General features: G+C 42.7%; 1 protein-coding gene across 4 annotated transcripts in view; it reads right to left on the bottom strand.

Annotated features, from left to right (window-relative positions):
* The window catches only part of FRMD3 (FERM domain containing 3), a 380,805-nt gene that overhangs the window by 242,869 nt on the left and 118,780 nt on the right, over positions 1-19,156 (bottom strand). The gene's annotated exons all lie outside the window — the stretch shown is intronic.

Genomic DNA, 19,156 nt, shown 5'->3' with positions numbered 1-19,156 from the left:
CTTATTTAGTCTCCTCCCAGCCTCACTGCGTCCCTCCTGTCTCAGGAATCCTGAGCAGCTCCTTTTATCCTCAGCACATCTGTCCAAGGGTCCAACTCTAATTGCACACATCCAATGCACGACTTATCATTATTCACTGGCAACCAAGGCCATCAAATTTTCCCCCATCATGACACTTGCCAGGAGCAGCCAGCACCCTTTGAACTTCAGATTGGGCCATGCCCACTGTTATTGCTGAAGGCAATCCTCACGAATTATTCAACAGCTTCTTCATCGGGGCTGGTAAAGAACAGCTGTTCTGATCAGAGACTGAAGTATTATCCAGCCATCATTTCCTGGATTCTCAAAGGACCAGGCAGATCCAAGCCCAAATCCTCGGCCCTGCCTGCTGGTTCAGGAACCAGCCATTTCTCCCAAGTGGGGCCAGTTAGGTGTGGCTCTTGCTCTGTCGCATTAGATGGTAAAGGGTAGACGATCTCACAGGTCATTGTCACGCCTCCCCACTCTGAGATCAAATCCACTCACTCCCTCAAGAGGTCTGGGATCTTCCTGGTCAGCATTTCCCGGGGAAAAGGCTTTCAGAAAGTGGGCTCAAGCTTCCCTGACACACCGAGGCCTGACTAAAACTCATGGGACTGATCTGTATCGGAGAGGCAATTTAATGACGAACAGCTCCTTCTGACTGACACTCTGTTCCCGTGTCATGAGTTTTCATTCCCTCTGAGAAGCCCTCTCCCACTTGGACATTAAAATTGATCAAAGATTAACGAGGTTCTTTAGAACAGGATCGTTGGTTCCTAGGGACTCTATTAAGCTCAACTGGCACTTCATTCTTCATTTTCACACACTTTCCTTTCAAACTCACCAACAACCTTGTGATGTTGACAGGGGATGATGAAGATTTGACATATGAGGATATGATAATAAACGTGCCCAAGAGCGCACAGCAAGTTCATGACAATTGAGCATCCTGGGTCATGTTCCAGGTTCTTCCCCAAACTCCAGTCTCCCCTCCCTCCCTCCCTCTCTTCCTTCCTTCCTCCCTCCCTCCATTCCATCCTTCCTCCCTCCCTCCCTCCCTTCCTTCCCCCTCCCTCCCTCCGTTCTTTCCTTCCTTCCTCCCTCCCTTCCTTCCCTCCTTCCTTCCTCCCTCCCTTCTTTCCTTCCTCTCTCCCTCCCTCCGTTCCTTCCTCCCTCCCTCCCTTCCTTCCCTCCTTCCTTCCTCCCTTCCTTCTTTCCTTCCTCCCTCCCTCCCTTCCTTCCTTCCCTCCTCCCTCCTTTCCGTTCCTTCCTTCCTTCCCTCCTTCCTTCCCTCCTTCCTCTCTCCCTCCGTTCCTTCCCTCCTTCCTTCCTTCCTCTCTCCCTCCATTCCTCCCTTCCTTCCTCCCTCCCTCCCTTCCTTCCTTCCTTCCTTCCTTCCTCCCTCCCTTCCTCCGTTCCTTCCTCCCTCCCTTCCTTCCTTCCTTCCCTCCTCCCTCCCTCCCTCCATTCCTTCCTTCCTTCCTCCCTCCCCCCCTTCCTTCCTCCCTCCCTTCCTTCCTCCCCTCCTTCCTTCCTTCCTCCCTTCCTCCATTCCTTCCTCCGTTCCTTCCTTCCTTCCCTCCTCCCCTCCTTCCTTCCCTCCTCCCCTCCTTCCTTCCTCCCTCCCTCCCTTCCTTCCACCCTCCTCCATCCGTTCCTTCCTTCCTTCCTCCTTCCCTAATGCAGATACCACACAAATCCTCCTCCAGATTACAGAAAAATTCCAGGCCTTTTTTCTTGACTTTTTCTTTTGTTTTTCATTTTTCCAGTGTTTGTAAAAACAGTTCTCTGTGTGCCTAAGCTCCTTGGAAATGGGAAATCTGCACTTAAGTCACAGAAATAAAGGTAACATTAAGATAAGTAAAGACCTGGAGGGAGACACAAGAGGGAGGGGATATGGGGATATGTGTATACGTATGGCTGATTCACTTTGTTATACAGCAGAAGCTAACGCACCATTGTAGAGCAATTATACGCCAATAAAGATGTTGAAAAAAAAAATAGATAAGAAAAGACCTAACAGTGGAACCTGTCTACGAGCGCCCCCTGGCAGCTGCCTACCTCAACAAAACTGAAATTCTCCCTCTCAGCTTTAAAGTCCAGCAGATGGTGGAAAAGAAAGTTCTAGAAACTAAGGCCTATTTTCTAGCTAGTCAATTAAACCAGTGTTCAACTCATTAAAAAAAATTTTTTTAATTAGAAAACATCTTAATCATGGGCTTTAAAGTGACCAAAAACACAATTTTCAATTAGGCTCTTCAGACAAATCATGAAATGCCTAAAAGGGCCCATCTGTTTAGACCATTCTGGGACTTTCTATAAGAAATGGTTACCGGGACTTCCCTGGTGGTCCAGTGGCTAGGACTCCACATTCCCAATGCAGGGGGCCTGGGTCCAATCCCTGGTCAGGGAACTAGATTCCACATGTCACAACTAAGAGTTCACATGCCGCAACTAAGAGTTTGCATGCCGCAACTAAAAATGATCCCGCCTGCTGCAACAAAGATCCCACATGCCGCAACTAACACCCGGTGCAGCCAAATCAATAAATATTAAAAAAAAAAAAAAAAAAAAAGAAACAGTTAGCACTTGGAAGTCCCCCATCTGTTTTATAGCCACCAACTGCTGTGACTTAGGCAGCAACCAGGTTCCTCAGTACCCTATAACATGAGGACTGAGAGCATCCAGTCCTAGGGGCAAACGAAAGGGAACAAAACAGAAGGAGACAAGCAGAGCTGTCAAGATCCTGTGAGTCAGTATGACTGTTAGTGGCCTCTTCCCTAATTACTGAGGGACTCCTGAGGGGACCAGAGGTCCTGTCTCTGAAGCTATCACTACCAGCAGAGGTAGGTTTGATTTTTCTGCATTTTATTTCTTTAAGAATTTGTATTTTGGTTTGAGGCAAATATCTCCAAAAGACAATATGCTCTTCTTCTGGCAACAAAGACTGCCTATCAGGGTGTGTATTGGGTTGCCAGGGCCGCCATAACAAAATGCCACAGGCTGGGTGGCTTAAACAGCAGACATTTATTGTCTCATAGTTCTGGAGCCTGGAAGTCTGAGATCAAGGTGTTGGAAGGGTTGGTTTCTTCTGAGGCCTCTCTCCTTGGCTTGTAGATGGCCACCTTCTCCCTGTGTTTTCACATAGTCTTTCCTCTGTATGTATCTGTGTCTTAATCTCCATTTCTTATAAGGACACCAGTCTATTGGATTAGAGCTCACCACATGACCTTATTTTACCTTATTCACCTCTTTCAAGGTCCTGTCTCCAAATATAGTCATATTCTGAGGGGATTAGGGCTTCAACACATGAATTTTAGGACACAATTCAGCCCATAACAAGGTGGTAAAACTCTTGCTTCAAATTCTTGCCCTACACAGAAAGGCTATGAAGCTGAGTTCTTCAATCCTGCTGGGCCCAAAATACTGCACCTCTGCGGCACATTTGTTTGCTACATGTTTCTGAGAAAGGAATCTCAGTTTGTTCATCAGGGAAAATAGCAGGTTTACACACTCTGTGCTGAGCATTTACCTAAACAGCTGTTGCACCCCACCAGGCCACTCTGAGAGCCAAACCTTTCTAGGTAACCCAGTTCATAGAAAGACTACAAAGGAAATGGGCACCAGCTGGTACGAGCAGATATGGTGAGCTTGAACCAGTGTCTAGAGGTGTGTCATTTCAAAACAGACCTCTGTTGTATTGAACTTCAACTAGGATTCCCTGTGAGAAGTTTAGAATAATTCTAACACTTGCTACATACACAGGTGTGCACGTGTACAGGCATATATGGGAGGTTAACTACAAAATGCCCAACTGTTCAGTAAATAAGACAGAGGTGGTGAGTGTCTGTGAGAACGTTCGAAATGGAAGAATCTAATCTGGACCACCCCAAAAGATGCTAGCACTACTGAAATAAACAAGAGGGCCTGGAAAAATCACATTCCCATTGCTGAGAGGCAAGGTTCCACCTACCTTTTCCCCCTCCCAGCTAATCAGTAACTGTACCTAGGTTTAAGAGAGACCTAGGTCTAATAGAGACACCAAAAGACTTGCATCTTAATATCCAGCAGGTTCTTAAAACAAGTAAAAAAAATTACAATTTGTTAATCCTTTGGGAAAACACCAAACTATTTGCCATAAAGATATCCAAAAATAAAGCATTAGTGATAGAAAGATGTCTTTCACAAATTGTGAGGAAATGGGCAGGTGTCACCCAAACCAAAAGATGTTGCCTGGCCAATTTTAAGGAATTATATTACAATCTTGACCTCCACAGGAAGCCCTGTAGTTGAGTCCCTGTTATCTGTGCTTGGTCAGGAAACAAACCACCTTCAGAGCTATTATTACCACAGGGATTTGGAGAAATTTGCTCTGAGTGAAAAATAATCATAAAACAGAGAGCTCTGACTTGATTTCTCAAAAGACCATTAAGCGAACAGAACTAAACGATTCCTCCAAGGTACCTGTCACAAGCTCGCCAAAAGAGACCCTCCTGAATTTCACACCTCCTTCTAATTTGCTTCAGTAAAAATAACGCAGGACATTGCATAGTAGTCCATGGCAGCATGCACCATGTTAAATAAAGGTATACCTGAATTGATTACATCTTAATTGACCTACACATACTTAGATCCCCGACCAGGGATCGAACCCCCTGCAGTGGAAGCACAGAGTCTTAACCACTGGACCGCCAGGGAAGTCCCGACCAACATATACGTTTGAAAGCTGTACAAGCAAACCTCCTTTTGCCTCACCAAGACAGGATGGAGTGGTTATGCCATGATTGGCCAGAACTCTACAGAGTACCGCCACCTTGACTTCTGTCTCCAAAGAGTGCACGGGCTCCACCCGAAGCTTTCATCAGTTTGAACCCTGCATTGTTTACTCACAGAGATCTCCCTGCCACCAAAATCCTACTTACTGATTTCTGTCACAGTGAACATTGTGATCTTTTTTGAAGGATTAACAAACATGAGATGCTTTTAATCATCCAAGGGCCTGCTGGATGTTAAGATGCAAGTTGTACTGTTTCTCCAACACACAACATCAGACGGGCATGGGTCATGCTAGGATCTCAGTCCCAGCTACCATCAGAAAAAAAAAATTTTTTTTTAATTGGAGAATGAAGACATCAGCCCAGAAAAATCTACTGCTGAGCTCACTGTCAGTAATACATCTTGTGAGACATCATGTTAAAATGACATTGTGGAGAGCTAAGGTCATCTGATTAAATGTAGTTTTGTGATCATTTCCATAAGAAAGTTAAATATAAACTTTGTAATCATTTGAAATTATTTCTAGAAGAAGTTAAAAGAGAGATTCAAGATAGCCTCTTGATAAACTTTATTTCCATGAGAAAATATACTTGACTTAAGTCATTTCTATTTATGTGTCTTTTCCAGGAATATCATCCACCAACAACCGTAACAACCACCTGAAGCTACATTCTCAAATTACATTCAATGAATCCTTGCTTTACAGAGAGAAGTAACCCAACCAGGGATTTCAGGTAGCAGAGTTCAGAACCAAATGACTCTAGAAGCACAGGCCACACAGAGAAGTGCGGTGAGATGAAGCGTCGGGTCTGAGAAAGTTTGTTTGTTCTTTTTATTAACCATGAGAAACGATTTAGACTTGGGGCCCGGACAAGTCAAGTCGTGCTGGATCTAGTTCCCAGCACATGGGAACTCCACAAATCCCTACTGTCCCTGATTCCTCAGAAAATCTGAGGCTTGGTAAACTGCTCCCACCCTCGCCTGACAGCAGCATTAGTAAACTTGCTTGCAGAAACCTTTCGGCAATTAACAAAGGATAAACACAGCGATTGCTCACCTCCTGACCTTTGCCCCAGCTTTGAGGCCAGGGGAGGAATAGGCACCCAGGTAACACAGGGCCTGGGAGGTGAGCGGAGAGGGTCGGGGAAGCTCCTCTTTAGGGCCCAGCCCATGACAGCGGCCAAGCAGCTGAATGACAGCTGTGGCTTTGACCTGCAGCCCCACCCTGAGCCCCAGAAACACTAATGAGCATACCCACACCCCCCAGCCTGATAAAAGACATCAGCCCCGGAAACGCCTGCAGCCAAGCAGCAGCCCTCGCTGTAGCTAACTCAGGCAGGCCACCCCAAAATGTTCCACAAATGTCCAACTGCGCAGAAAGCACTCAAAGGAGGTTCAACTAAATCCATCACCAAGTGAATAAAAGCCACCCAAGTCAGAGAGGGACGCAGACAAAAATTAAAACTCCGGTTTACCTAAAGCAAGCCGGGGATGGAATCTCATCTCCACAGCTGGTAAACAGCAGTTCACTGCCAAGGGTTAACTGCTATTCGGGTCGCTCTAAAAGAGCTCAACTCCGGCAAAATCAATCCAGTAGAGATTCAATCAAAACTTCGCCCTGGTAATGCCAGTTCTGAGGAAGTCAGCGTGTCCCTTGGACAGTCACTAGGTGGTATAGCTACAGGTCAAGGGGCTTAAGGATTTCACACCTGCCATGGGGAATATGAATTTCCACGGGCCAAAATCGCAAAGGCAAGTTAGAGATTACAAGGGCAGTACAGAAGTGCCTGGTGAGAGAAAGGAGTCATATCTTATTCATGAGCCTATCACTTGTGGAGGATAAACTTAAAACCTAATAATTGCACCGTCTCAAAGTCATCGAAAAAGATAAAAATGCGTAAAACACCTCACTAAATGCATGGAATTAAATAAGAGCAAGAACATCCTTTTTAAAAAAAAGAACATTAAATTGGGGGACAGAGAGATGACTGAATTCAAAGCTGAGATGGAAACTAGAAACCAGCAGTTGTCAGGTAAAGGCTCCGTGGTCATACATAATTAAAACTCATGTGGCCAGTGCCTCCTCACCCATGGGACGTCTCAGAAAACTAACATGGAGGTGGGGAGGAAGCCTGCATGAGCAATAATGAGTTAGAAGGGCCAGAATGAGTCACTCGGGTCTACCCGTTCTCAAACTTCAGATGCACGTTGGAATACCCTGGAGATTTGTAAAAGCAGAGATTCCCAGGACAGGGGCCTCTGGGGATAGCACTGGGCATCTGTACTTTGTAAAATGCAGCTGGTCCAGAGTGTTGAAACCATTAAATCTGGCTAAGAGGAGCTATGAGCTCATAACCACCTCTGATTTTCCAGGAAAAATTGATGCAGCAAATGTAAAAGATTTTTTTAATGAAGGAAAGGATGTTACTACCTACAGCCCCTGATTCCAGCTGCCCTGAAGCTCAAATAGAAGTTCTTCCTCCACAAGAGTACATCTAGAGAAGCCCAGGGAAGGTTCTGGATCCAACCCCACCAAACCAGAAAAGGAGCGATGGGATCCCACAGTGGACTCAGGGTTGATCTGGGCTCCCATTCAGACACCGCCATGCCCCATATAACTTTAGAAAAGTTCCCTAACTCTTCTGAGCCTCAATTTCCTCAGATCTGCCACAGAGGATTGTTTTGAGATTTTAGTATGAGAATATATGTAAATCACATTGCATGGTGACTGCACAGGGCTGGGGCCTAATAATCGTTCATTCCTTTGAGGGAATGGGTTCTCAGCCTCAAATCCTTTTGCCTGTGACAACCCAGCTCTCCAAGTCTGACACCAGTGCACACCTCGCCCCGAGGAAGGGACCAACTTTTGACGTCCCAGGAGGATCCACATTCATGCATAGAACACACAGATTGATCTGGTAGGATTTGATGCAATGATTTTTGGTGTCCAAGATCTCACAGAGTGCCCTGCATGTTGCCAATGAGGAATAAATGAATATTTGAGGGCTGGATGACTCAAAGAAGGTTTGGAGATAACCTGTGAATTTCATTTTGGGGGTGATTCTCCTTTTCCCTCGCTTTCAATAAAACTGACTAAAGATCAAGTCTTAAACAAGCTGGAACATTTCCTCTCATCTTTTTAGTTGTTAAGTCTTTAAAACTAATTAATTGTTACTAACAGAACATAGAAGTGAACAGCTTAAAGAGCAATTTAATGGCCCTGCTTAACTGCTAGAGGAAAAGTGCTCACACCTAACTCTATCCTATAAAGTTCCAGTTTTAGGGGAGCAAGGTGACATCCTTCCACTTCTCGACAGGTAAGAGGAAATTGAGAAGAAAAGGTGAACAAACAAGCAATCGCTCTGTAAGTTACACACAGCACAGACTCGACAGCGCAGGGAGCTGCTCTGGCCGCCTGCCCTCCTAGCCAAGCAGAGACCACTACTGAAAAGAAGAAGCAGGAAAAAGAAAATGAAACATTCTGAGCAAGCCAGAAATTCCTAGGCCCATCAGAGAATCCTGCAACTCCTCAAGCAACTGGAAAAACAGGGAATAATCTGCACATCCCGTTCCATTGTCTTATGTCAATGTTCGGCCTTATGCTATGATGGTCGGGAGGTGACTGTATTCCTCTCACTGTTCTGAACCATCACCCACAGGGAAGGGCCTGAGGACACAGTGGTGGATCAGTGAGGATGGGTGGGGCACCAGCTCCCGGAGGATGAGAGCAGGACAGTGAGGGCTGAATGGACAGGTCCTCAAGAGTCCACACTGCTCAATGCAAAGGAAGAGGGGAGTCAGTGGGTGGGCACTTGTACTCAGGTCCTCTCCCACAGGAAAGGGCTGAAAAGGAGCCAGCCGTTACAGATTCACCTGGCTCAAAACTTCATTTCTGACCACGACGAAATAGACCACCTCTGATAATACGTGGGATGTCTATTTACCAACAGAGATATTTGTATTTGTTTAAGCGGTGAAGCATGAAACCTCTGTGATGAAATAGCTGCTGTTTTATTGAGAGAACTCACAACTCTCCAGATTGCTAGCAAAGGTGTCCCACTCGGGACTTGGGTTGATCTGGACTCCAGTTCTGGACCTGTCACTTCCTAACAATGTCACTTTAGACAGGTGTCCCAACTCACCTGAGCTTCAGTTTCCTTAGATGCACTTCAGAGGGGTGCTCTGAGGTTTGAATGCAAGAATACAGGTAAATCCCCGTGCACTGTGGCAGCACAGAGCAGGGGCCTTATAAACATTCATTTGCTCGTTCATTGAAGGAACTCTGCTGCTCTCAGGGAGGCCACCTGGAAGAACTGGATTTCGACACCCAGATGTTAATAAGTGTGATGCACAAGTAGTGTTCCATGGGCAAATAAGTATACAAACACTGGGTTCAACAATGTTCAACTAGTTTCTTGGCTTGCCCAACTTCTCAGAGCCATTGATATATTAATGTGCACTGCCATCTTCAGAGAAGACTCAAGGTGGGACTTAAAATATGCAGCCTTTCTCAAACTTAATTCTGCAAAGAATTCCTTTTCTGACAAAAGAAGAGTGCCTCGTGTCCCGCAGTTCAGGAAACCCTCATCCAGAGCAAATCACATCAGTAATGCCTGTGAGAGAGTGGCTCACTCAGCCACCCTGTGGGACATGACATTTCCTGATTGGCATTTACCCAGGCACCATCACCACGGAGGAGACATTCTAGAGTCACAAATGAGGACAATGCTACCAAAAAAGAAGAACACCAGCCGGAGGAACACCACGCCAGCCCACGTGAGGCCATCAGCATCCACCAGCATCCACTCCCAGCATCCACCCCTGGGAGGCCAGGCCCATCCCGGCTCCTCCTCATTAGAGGCCCAACATAGTATCCATTAGGGGCTTTTTTTTTTTTTTCATGAGAACATATCTCTAAATTTATATTGCAAATTATCAGAAAAATCAGATTCTACTTACTGAAAAATTGCTTTTTGTGTGAATGGATCCATTTTGTAAAGTGTGGAAGCCTGGACCATGAGAGGTGACTGCCACAGGTGAGAAAGAAGGGTTTAGAGTTATTTCAAGATTTTTCCCATAAAATAATCTTTGTTAATATTTTTTGTTGTACTACTTCAAATGCACATAATTTACATTTGCATAAAGCGCCAACAGCCTTTACTCACAGCCAGTCCTTCACCAGTGTTCTTTTAAAAGCACTTTCCAATCTGCTTCTTCGTTTCTCTTTTCATGTCACCAACCCTCACACTCACTGGGATCATCGCAAAAGCTCCTACTCTTCATGCCTACGGTATTGCCCCTCCCGACTCATTCTGCATCCTGTTAACTCAACCTTCCTAAAACAAGCATCACTGTACCCCTCATTCAGAGACCTCTGAGGTCCCCCCTCTGCTTGTGGGATGTCCAAACCCAACCCAGCAACTGGCATTTGAGGTTCTCCACCACGGGACTTCAGCCTTCCACCCATGTCTTCCCCATATTCTTATAGGACACTCTCTGGCGCCCTAAGCCCACCTTGCTCCTTCCTGACCCCAAGCCTTTCTACACTCTAGTCACCCTGATGGAGATAGCCACCTCATGCCTTGCCAGCTCTAAATCCACAGGAACTCCCAATCCTCAAGTCCACAAAATCTTCCATGTGACTCCAGAGCAGTCCTCCCTCTCATCAGATTTCCACAGCAGGACCTGTACTCTCATCTTTTATTAACTTCTGTTGCTATTTAATTTTTTCTATTGATATTTAATTTTTCACATCTTTGACTTTCCACACAACTAAACTCCAAGTTACTTAGGGGCAGAAAGCACATCACCCACTTTCTTTGTAATCCCACTAACAATAATAAAAGCAGGAGGAGGTAGAAAGGAAAGGAAAAGGCCAGTCAGTAAGCTCAAGTGGGAAAAGTCTCCCTCTGAAGGAAAGCACTCATGCCAACTTCCTCTCTCCAAAAAGCTGGGGCTCCTCCCTCAAAATCATCACAAGGAATGCAGCTTGGCCTCCTTCAGGCTCCAGGGTCACTGCTGGCAGAGGAGGAAGCAGAAAAATAAATAAACGGGGGCAGATGTATCTGTACCAGGTAAGACAGCAAGGCAATGAAATCTTACAGCCATAAACTCCTGCCAACCTCTTGGGTTAAATTTTCTTCCGTTTCCTAGATGTTGAGATTGAGAAGAACTTATGTTTTGGCATTCAATGCCTTTGTGAGAGCAGGGGATACAAAAACAAGGCTGTGTACTGCGTGTGTGTATATATGCACACACATTATCAATATACAGACACAAAGAGAAATAGCATTGAAAACAGTTCAAAATTTGAAACTATACCATTCAAAATTGCAAACCTTCAATAAGACAAAGTACACTAAAAATATCAGCATCAGACCACTAGAAATCACCATGGTTTTCCCTTCCTCTGCGGAAGAATTATTGCCCCTTGTTACTGCCTGGGAGATCAAACTAGAAATCTGTCTCCTGAGTTACCCTTTTCTCTATCATTTATTTAAGCCTGTTCCCGCTAAATAAAGCTACCATTCTACATCTGATAAAGTACATAATATTCAATTCATTCATTTTCAAGTTACCTCCTCAGAATGCAAAGCAAAATTTATGAGGAGAGAAAAGTCAAAGGTTCTTGTGGGACGCACATGTAGCAGACTAGACTACAGCTCAAGCAGAGATCTCTCACCTGAACATCTGAATGGCATCTGTTTCTGGGGCAATCTGATGAATCAAAAACCAGACTTACTTAAATTTCAAAGCTTTTAAAAAAATTGACAGACAAGCAAATAGAAAGCCTGCATAAATTTTAAAAACAAAAATCTCTTTGAAGGCATCTAAGAGTTACCAAGACAACCAAAACCTGAAAGGCCAAGTTCCCAGAGTAAGGAAGCCTGAAGTTGCCCCAAATGTTTCCCCACTACTATCACTTAGGGATTTGCCAATTTGTAAATTTCACGGGCACAGAAGACAGAAACAGAGCGGAAAACACCTGCTAGAGGGATGGTAAACTAAGCAGAGCTCTCACCACTAATAAGGAGATATAATTGGAGTTCAGAGCCCATCAAAGCAGAGGAGCCCTGGTATACACTCCAGGTTTTCAGTTGGGACCCCTGAAGGGCTACATCTTCTAAGATTGAATTAAAATGATCTGCTCCTACTCTAAAACTTTGTCTGACTGCAAGAAGCTAAAGAAAAACTCCTCTGTGGAAGAATATATCATCAAAAGCCTCCATGGTTTCTCATTTATAATGCCCAAGATCCAATTAAAAACTGCCAGGCATACCAACAGACAGGACCAAGAGGAAAATAAAAACAGACAATAGTAATAGTCTCACAGGTGATCCAGATATTGGGGTTATTAGACACAGACTTTAAAATGACTGAGGAACATGTTTAAAAAATAGGTGACAAGATGAAAATCTCACCAAAGAATTGGAATCCATATATTTTAAAAATCAGATGGAAATTCTAGAGCTGCAAAATACAATGTAATTGAAGAAATTAAGAATGCTGTAGATGGATTTACAGCAGAACAGACCCAGCTGAAGAGAGAATTAGTGTTCTGGAAGATGATGTTTCAGTAGAAAATATCCAGAGTGGACCATGGAAAGGAAAAAGAAAAATCCAAAGAAAACCAAAATAGAGAATACTTGAATCCATGAAAGAGGACAGACATTTATTGAGTACATGCTACAGGCTAGACACAGTTATTTTCGAGTAACTAAGTCTGATTTCATGAGACACCGATTTGCATTTTACAAATTTCAGGAAAAAGCATTCATAATACTTGAAAGAGCTTTTGTTTCAAATATATATTCATAATAATAAAAGTTTAGAGAACACTTTACAGTGTACAAAGCGTGATGCCTAGTAAAAGAACATGATGGTCTTTGAAGTTGGAAAAAACTAAGTTTACATGCTGCTGTCATCTACTACCTGGACATACTACGAGCCTCAGTTTCCTTATCTATGAAAGGTAACAATACCTGCCTAGAAAGGTATCATGAGAATCAAATGAGTTAAGGTACATAAAATACATAGGAAAAATACTTAGACTAAATGAATGTCCGTTCCCTTCCCTCCTCCCCCAAGTCTCATTTATTTAAACAGTATTCACTGAGTGGGCAGTTTATTCAACTTAAGTCACCATATGAATCAAATGAACATGACATGCACCTATTTCAGATCCTATGAGAAAAATATGTGCTGCTTCCTTGAGTCAATAATAATGAAGTCCACATTGGTTAAAAGAAAATGCCGGTTTTTTGCCTGACTGGCTAAAAACATGGTGGTGACAATGTCAGAGCTGGTGTGGTGAAGAGAATAAGGAGTTCGTCCCCTGAATATGTGGGTTTTAGGGGCTAAGGTGATCTCCTAGTTGGAAATGTTCCTCCATAGTTAGAAACCTGAACCTGGAGCTCAGAAGAGAGGTGGTAGTGGAGAGAGTGTGAATAAGGAAAGTCAAGAGATTGGCTGAGGCCACCATGGGAAAATGTACAGCAGGAAAAGAGGGTCAATATACTAAATATAGCCAGTGCTTTTGGAAACTGCAGGAAGAAGTCCTCGGGTTCCCACAATCAGAGAGCGCATCGGTACACAACATGGGTCTCCTGGGTCTCATGAGTCACAATCTTGTCCCACTAACTAGATCAAGGCTCCCTATCACATGGTTTCGTAGAAGCCTGTACTTTTCCTTTGTTGCCCTAATCATAATTGTATTTAAGTAATTTTTGGTGGAATGATGAATGTATTGCCTTTCTTCCTAGATTTTATGATCCTTGAGGGCGAGAGCTGTCTCTTTCTTGTTCACCACCACATTCCCAGTACCTAGCAAAGTGACTTGCAGGTAGTAAGCACCACCCAACAAATGTGATGAATAAAAGAATGAGGAAAATCAGCTCAGTGGTTATGAGCTAGAAACCGGCTACTCAAATTGTGATCCAGCAGCATCACCATCCCCTGAGTGCTTGTTAGAAATGCAAATTCTCGGGCTCCACCCCAGACCTACTGTATCACAACCCACAGGTGATCTGTATGCACACAAAATTGGAAAAGCTCATTGTAGGCACTTTTGATAACTAGGCCAAGAAAACCTCCCCCTGAATGAGTGGAGGGAGATGAAGGAAATGGTTTTGAACTCAGTAACATGGTTTCAACCAAAATTATTTGAGAACTAATTTTCTTCAAAGACAACTAGGTTGTGTAATGACTATCCGACTGCTTGCCCCTAAATCAGAGGTTCTCACTTTGGCTTCACATTAGTGTCATTGGGTGGTTTTAGAAAATTCTAATACCTGGATCTCACCTCCCCTTCCTAGAAATTGTGATTTAATGAGTCTGGAGCATGCTGGGTCACAAGGATTTGTAAAGCTCCCCAGGTGACTCTAATGCCCAGCCAAGGTTGAGAAACACTTCCCTGGATAATTCCAACTCCTACAGCTGAAGCCTCTTAACCAGGTGTGCCCCAGACTGTGATCAAGCCTCTCTCCAGTCATGGGTTATGTCGAGCCCTAAGGGCAGCAGATGACCAACGAACCCTTGGGCCAGCCGATTGCTGGTCTCACTCAGAACCTGATCATATCCTGCTCCCCTTCCTAGAACACAAAGACTGTGTTGCCAAGCTCCTCAATGACTGTACTTCTCCCAGCCAGTTACCGAGACCTTCCCATGTCAAGGTTCTATTACTGATGAAGAAAAGGGCTTTTTCTCATCCACCAGCATCATTTGATTGAGCCTATAGAGCAAAAGTATTCTGTCCCACCCTGGTACTTGCAGATACCATCCATGACTCAGTTATTTACTTCCTGACCCTGAAACTTCAGTCCCCTCGCCATCCCCATCTCTGCTTTCAGGCTTCCTTGGTGCTACCCACCTGGACTTCCAGTTGTCCACCCCTCCCCAACTCACTTTAGACATTCCAAGCCTTGAGCCTTGTCTGGATCTTTCCTTAAAAGAATCTACATATTGCTTGTCCTTTCCCACTGAGACTTGAGCTCCCAGTGTGAGAAGAGCCATCAGACTCTCACCTCCCCCCATGAGCTCATCCTAAAATACTATTTGCCTTGCTCTAAGGCTTAGACCAATTTTCTTTGCCTGAACCACAGTGCTACTTATTTTCCCAGGACTGGCATCCCTTTTTTCTCCTCTTTCTTATCCCCAAAACTATGTTCCGGAAAATGAAAGCTCCTGTGTCCAAAGACTTATATTAGAACTGTCGATTTCTCACACTTAACAAAAGGTGAAACTATGCAGTCCATTCTCTTTACGGCAATGGCTTAGAGAGAGCTACCTAACCATAATATCAATCCCCTTAGGAGGGTTGTAAATCTGGACCTGTGGCTCTCCATATGGGCTTCAGGGAGTCTGTGATGTTCTCCCCTTGGTTGTTACGTGAATGTGCATGGTGAAAATATGTTCACTTTTCTAGGCAGAAAGTCCATAATTTTCAAAAGATCTTCAAGAGAGTCCTGAGAACATGAAATGAGCCTCAAAATCATTAGTCATTGGAAAACACAAATCAAAACCACAATGAAATACCACTTCACATCCATTGGAATGGCTATTGATAGGGGTAAAAAAAAAAAAAAAAAAAAACAGAAACAGCAAGTGTTGGTGAGAATGTGGAGAAATTGGAACTCTTGTCATTGTTGAAGGGATGTAAATGGTGTGGCTGCTGTGGAAAACAGTTTGGTGGTTCCTCAAAAAATTAAACATAGAATTACTATACGACCCAGCAATTCCACTTCTGGGTATATACCCAAAAGATCTGAAAGCAAAGACTCAAACAGATATTTGTATACCCATGTTTATAGTAGCATTATTCATAATAGCCTAATGGTAGTAACAACCTAAATATCCACCAATGGATGAATGAATAAACAAAATGTAGTATATTTATACAATGGAATATTATTCAGCCTTAAAAATGGAAATTCTAATACATGCTATGACATGAATTAACCCTGAAGACACTATGCTAAATGAAATAAGCTAGACACAAAAGGACAAATATTGTATGATTCCACTTACATGAGGTACCTAGAGTAGTCAAATTCATACAGCTAGAAAGAATAGGGGTTACCAGGGGCTAGGAATAGGGGGGAATGGGGAGCTATCGTTTAGTGGGTATGAAGTTTCAGTTTGGGATGATGAAAAAGTTCTGGTTATTATGGTAAAAATAACAAATTGTATGTTGTATATATTTTACTACAATAAAAAGTAGCTAAAATGTTAAAATTCTATTTCTATTTTACCATAATAAAAGAGAATCCCCAAAATTATGAGCCTCTACCTTAACAGGAGAGGCTGAGCCTCAGACCCATTCACCTTCACTCAATGAGCTGTCATGAACATTTATTTGCAAGGCTTTAAGAAATCCCCCACTGCCACTCTGCCTCATCTGTTTGGTCAATTATCCTTCAAAACTTGACTCAAACAGGGAATTCCCTGGTGGCCCAGTGGTTAGGACTCTGCACTCTCACTGCTGAGGGCCCGGGTTCAATCCCTGGTCGGGGAACTAAGATCCCACAAGCCTCACAGTGCGGCCAAAAAAAAACCCAAAAAACAAAAAAAAAATTGGCTCAAATATCACAACCTGTATGAAGCCTCCCCAACTGCCTTCAAGCAGAGTAAGGCACCTCCTCTGAACTTTCCAAGGCCTCTACAGTATAATACACATGTTATTGTAATTATTTTATTTGCACTAGAAGATGAATACCTATAATACAGAGACTATGCCTACATACTGTGAGTCCCTAGAACATGGCCTAATCAGTAAATGATCATTGAATGAAAGAACAAACAAACTAATGTACGTATTTGCTTCTATATTTCTCCTTGATAAGGAAAAGGAGTAACAAAATCTCCAAGTTGGAAGAGCCCTTAGGAGACATTTCCCTGATAGAGCAAATAATTATTTTTAAGCATGTAATTCTTAACAAACCTTTCCTGTTTCCTGTCCTTTCTTCCTTCTAATTCTACCCCAAGTAGAAGGAAGCAGAAAGATGGGATTGGGGAGGATGCATATGTTAGATGTTATTTACTGCTAAGGTCCCAGGTTTATGGATACTGATTACATTATTATAAACAAACTAACAAATAAGAGGGATCCCTTCCATTTTCCAATAGTGTGAGTATATCATGAACTAGGGATTATGATTGATCCAATTCTGTGTTCTAGAGGTGTTTTAAAGAAAAACAAAAGCCAAAGGGGAAAAATGACTTTTCTAGCTGTATTGATAAAAAAAGGATAGTTCTCTTCCTAAGAGAAATTCTGCTTCCGGCTTTTCAAAATGATCATTGTTTAGAAGACTATCCACATACAGACAAACCAAATACTACAATAACATCATTAAAGGAAAATCAATATATATAAATTTACATTAAGTAAACATAGAAGGGGGGACTAATCACTTCAGCAAGGAGTCCAATACTAACTTTTTTACAAGGTAAGTACCATCATTTATTTAAACCCAAATTCCATGTATAAAACTTTGGTTTGCCCAAAATTTCCATGGTGTTCAGTTTAAGAATAATTCTATGAGACTTTCCAAAGTAATCTCGAAAAGAGGAGTCTTCAGTCTAATAAGAAGGGGAAACTCTGAAAGCTCAATAAAATCAAACCCATTTCTTCTTCCCATAGCGTTTTATATGCTAATGCACACTGTGATCACCAAGAGGGGTATTGTAGTGGTTCCCAGTGGTATTTGACCACAGAACCCTTTTTGCAGAGAACCAACATCCTGCCTCCAGATCACACTTGGGAAATGCTATTGTGTATTTTAGTTGTTTTTTTATAAAGTAAGTTCATGAGGACGATGAGGGAGGGAAGCCTAACAAATCAGACACACAAAGAAAGCAAACAGAAGTGAAGACAGCACACCACTTGCACTTTGCCAGCCCCTCTTCTTTTGAGGCTCTTTGCTGTCTATAGGACGGCACAGCCATTGGTGACAAGGCTTGTGCATGAGGAAGGTTCATTTACAGGGAGTTCCTACCGAATACATTTTTGGAAGTAGCACCCACCTGTTTGAAAACTTCAAAGAATATTTATTTGCTGGATTCCTCACCAGATGATTTCAACAAAAACTATAAAGCTTTTAGTGAGTTACTATGTGTAACTCACAAAATAACAATGGACAAAGAGTTTTCTTTTTTAAAGACATCAATCTCTCTATAGGGTGGCCAACAGTATCCATTAAGCATTTACTATTTAGAAAGCCTCAGGGAGGGTGGATGGAACATTTCAAGAAAAATCAGACTCCATGCTTTCAGTGATTATAGTTCTTTATCACCAACAACAAATACATACAGGTCATTTACAGTAGGTTCTACTAGGTGTAGGGGATGAAAACAGGTATAAAATGTGGGGTTACAAGCTACTCAGAAAAATAGGACATGTAAACTTTTTAATATTATAACAAGAATGGTACATACAATAAGTACTCTGTTAGGATGGCTGTTATTAAAAAGAGATCAAGTGCAAGGATGTGGAGAAAAGGGAACCCTGGTGCACTGTTATGGGAATGTAAATTGGTGCAGCCACTGTGAAAAACAGTATGAAGGTTCCTCAAAAAACTAAAAATAGAGCTACCATATGATCCAGAAATCCCACTTCTGGGCATCTATCTGAAGGAAATGAAATCAGTATCTGGAAGAGGTATCTGCGCTCCCATGTTCACTGCAGCATTGTTCACAATAACCAAGATATGCAAACAGCCTAAGTGTCCATCAACAGATGAACAAATAATTTGTGGTACATATACATACGTACAGTGAATATTATTCAGCCTTAAAAATATTATTCAGCCTTAAAAAAGAAGGAAATCCTGTCCTCTATAGATGAACCTGGAGAACATTATGCTAAGTGAAATAAACCAGACACAGAAAGGAAAATACTGCACTATCTCACTTATATACAGAATCTTTAAAAAGTCAAAATAATAGATACAGAGAGTACAGTGGTGGTTACCAGGGACAGTAAGGTGGGGGAAATGAGGAGATGTTGGTCAATGGGTACAAAGTTTCAGTTATGTAGGATGAATAAGTTCTAGAGATCTAATGTACAGCATGGTATCTACAGTTGATAATATGGTATTTTATACTAAAATTTGCTGAGAGAGTAGATCTTAAGTGTTCTCACAACAACAACAAAAATGATAACTATGTGAGGTGATGGATATGTTCGTTAGCTTAACTGTAGTAATCATTTCACAATGTATATATCAAAACATCATTTTTACACATTAAATATACACCATTTCTATTTTATTAAAAATTATTGTAGGGCATTATGAAATAGGAAAGTTCCTAAAGCCAGCAGCTATTAAGGATGGACTCTTGGAAGTAAGACATCTTGGCCTCA

Source organism: Balaenoptera borealis (assembly GCF_965194805.1).
Source record: "Balaenoptera borealis genome assembly, chromosome: 8".
Lineage (NCBI taxonomy): Eukaryota > Metazoa > Chordata > Mammalia > Artiodactyla > Balaenopteridae > Balaenoptera > Balaenoptera borealis.
The sequence above is the reverse complement of the archived record's forward strand: the minus strand, read 5'-3'. Positions and strand labels throughout refer to the sequence as shown.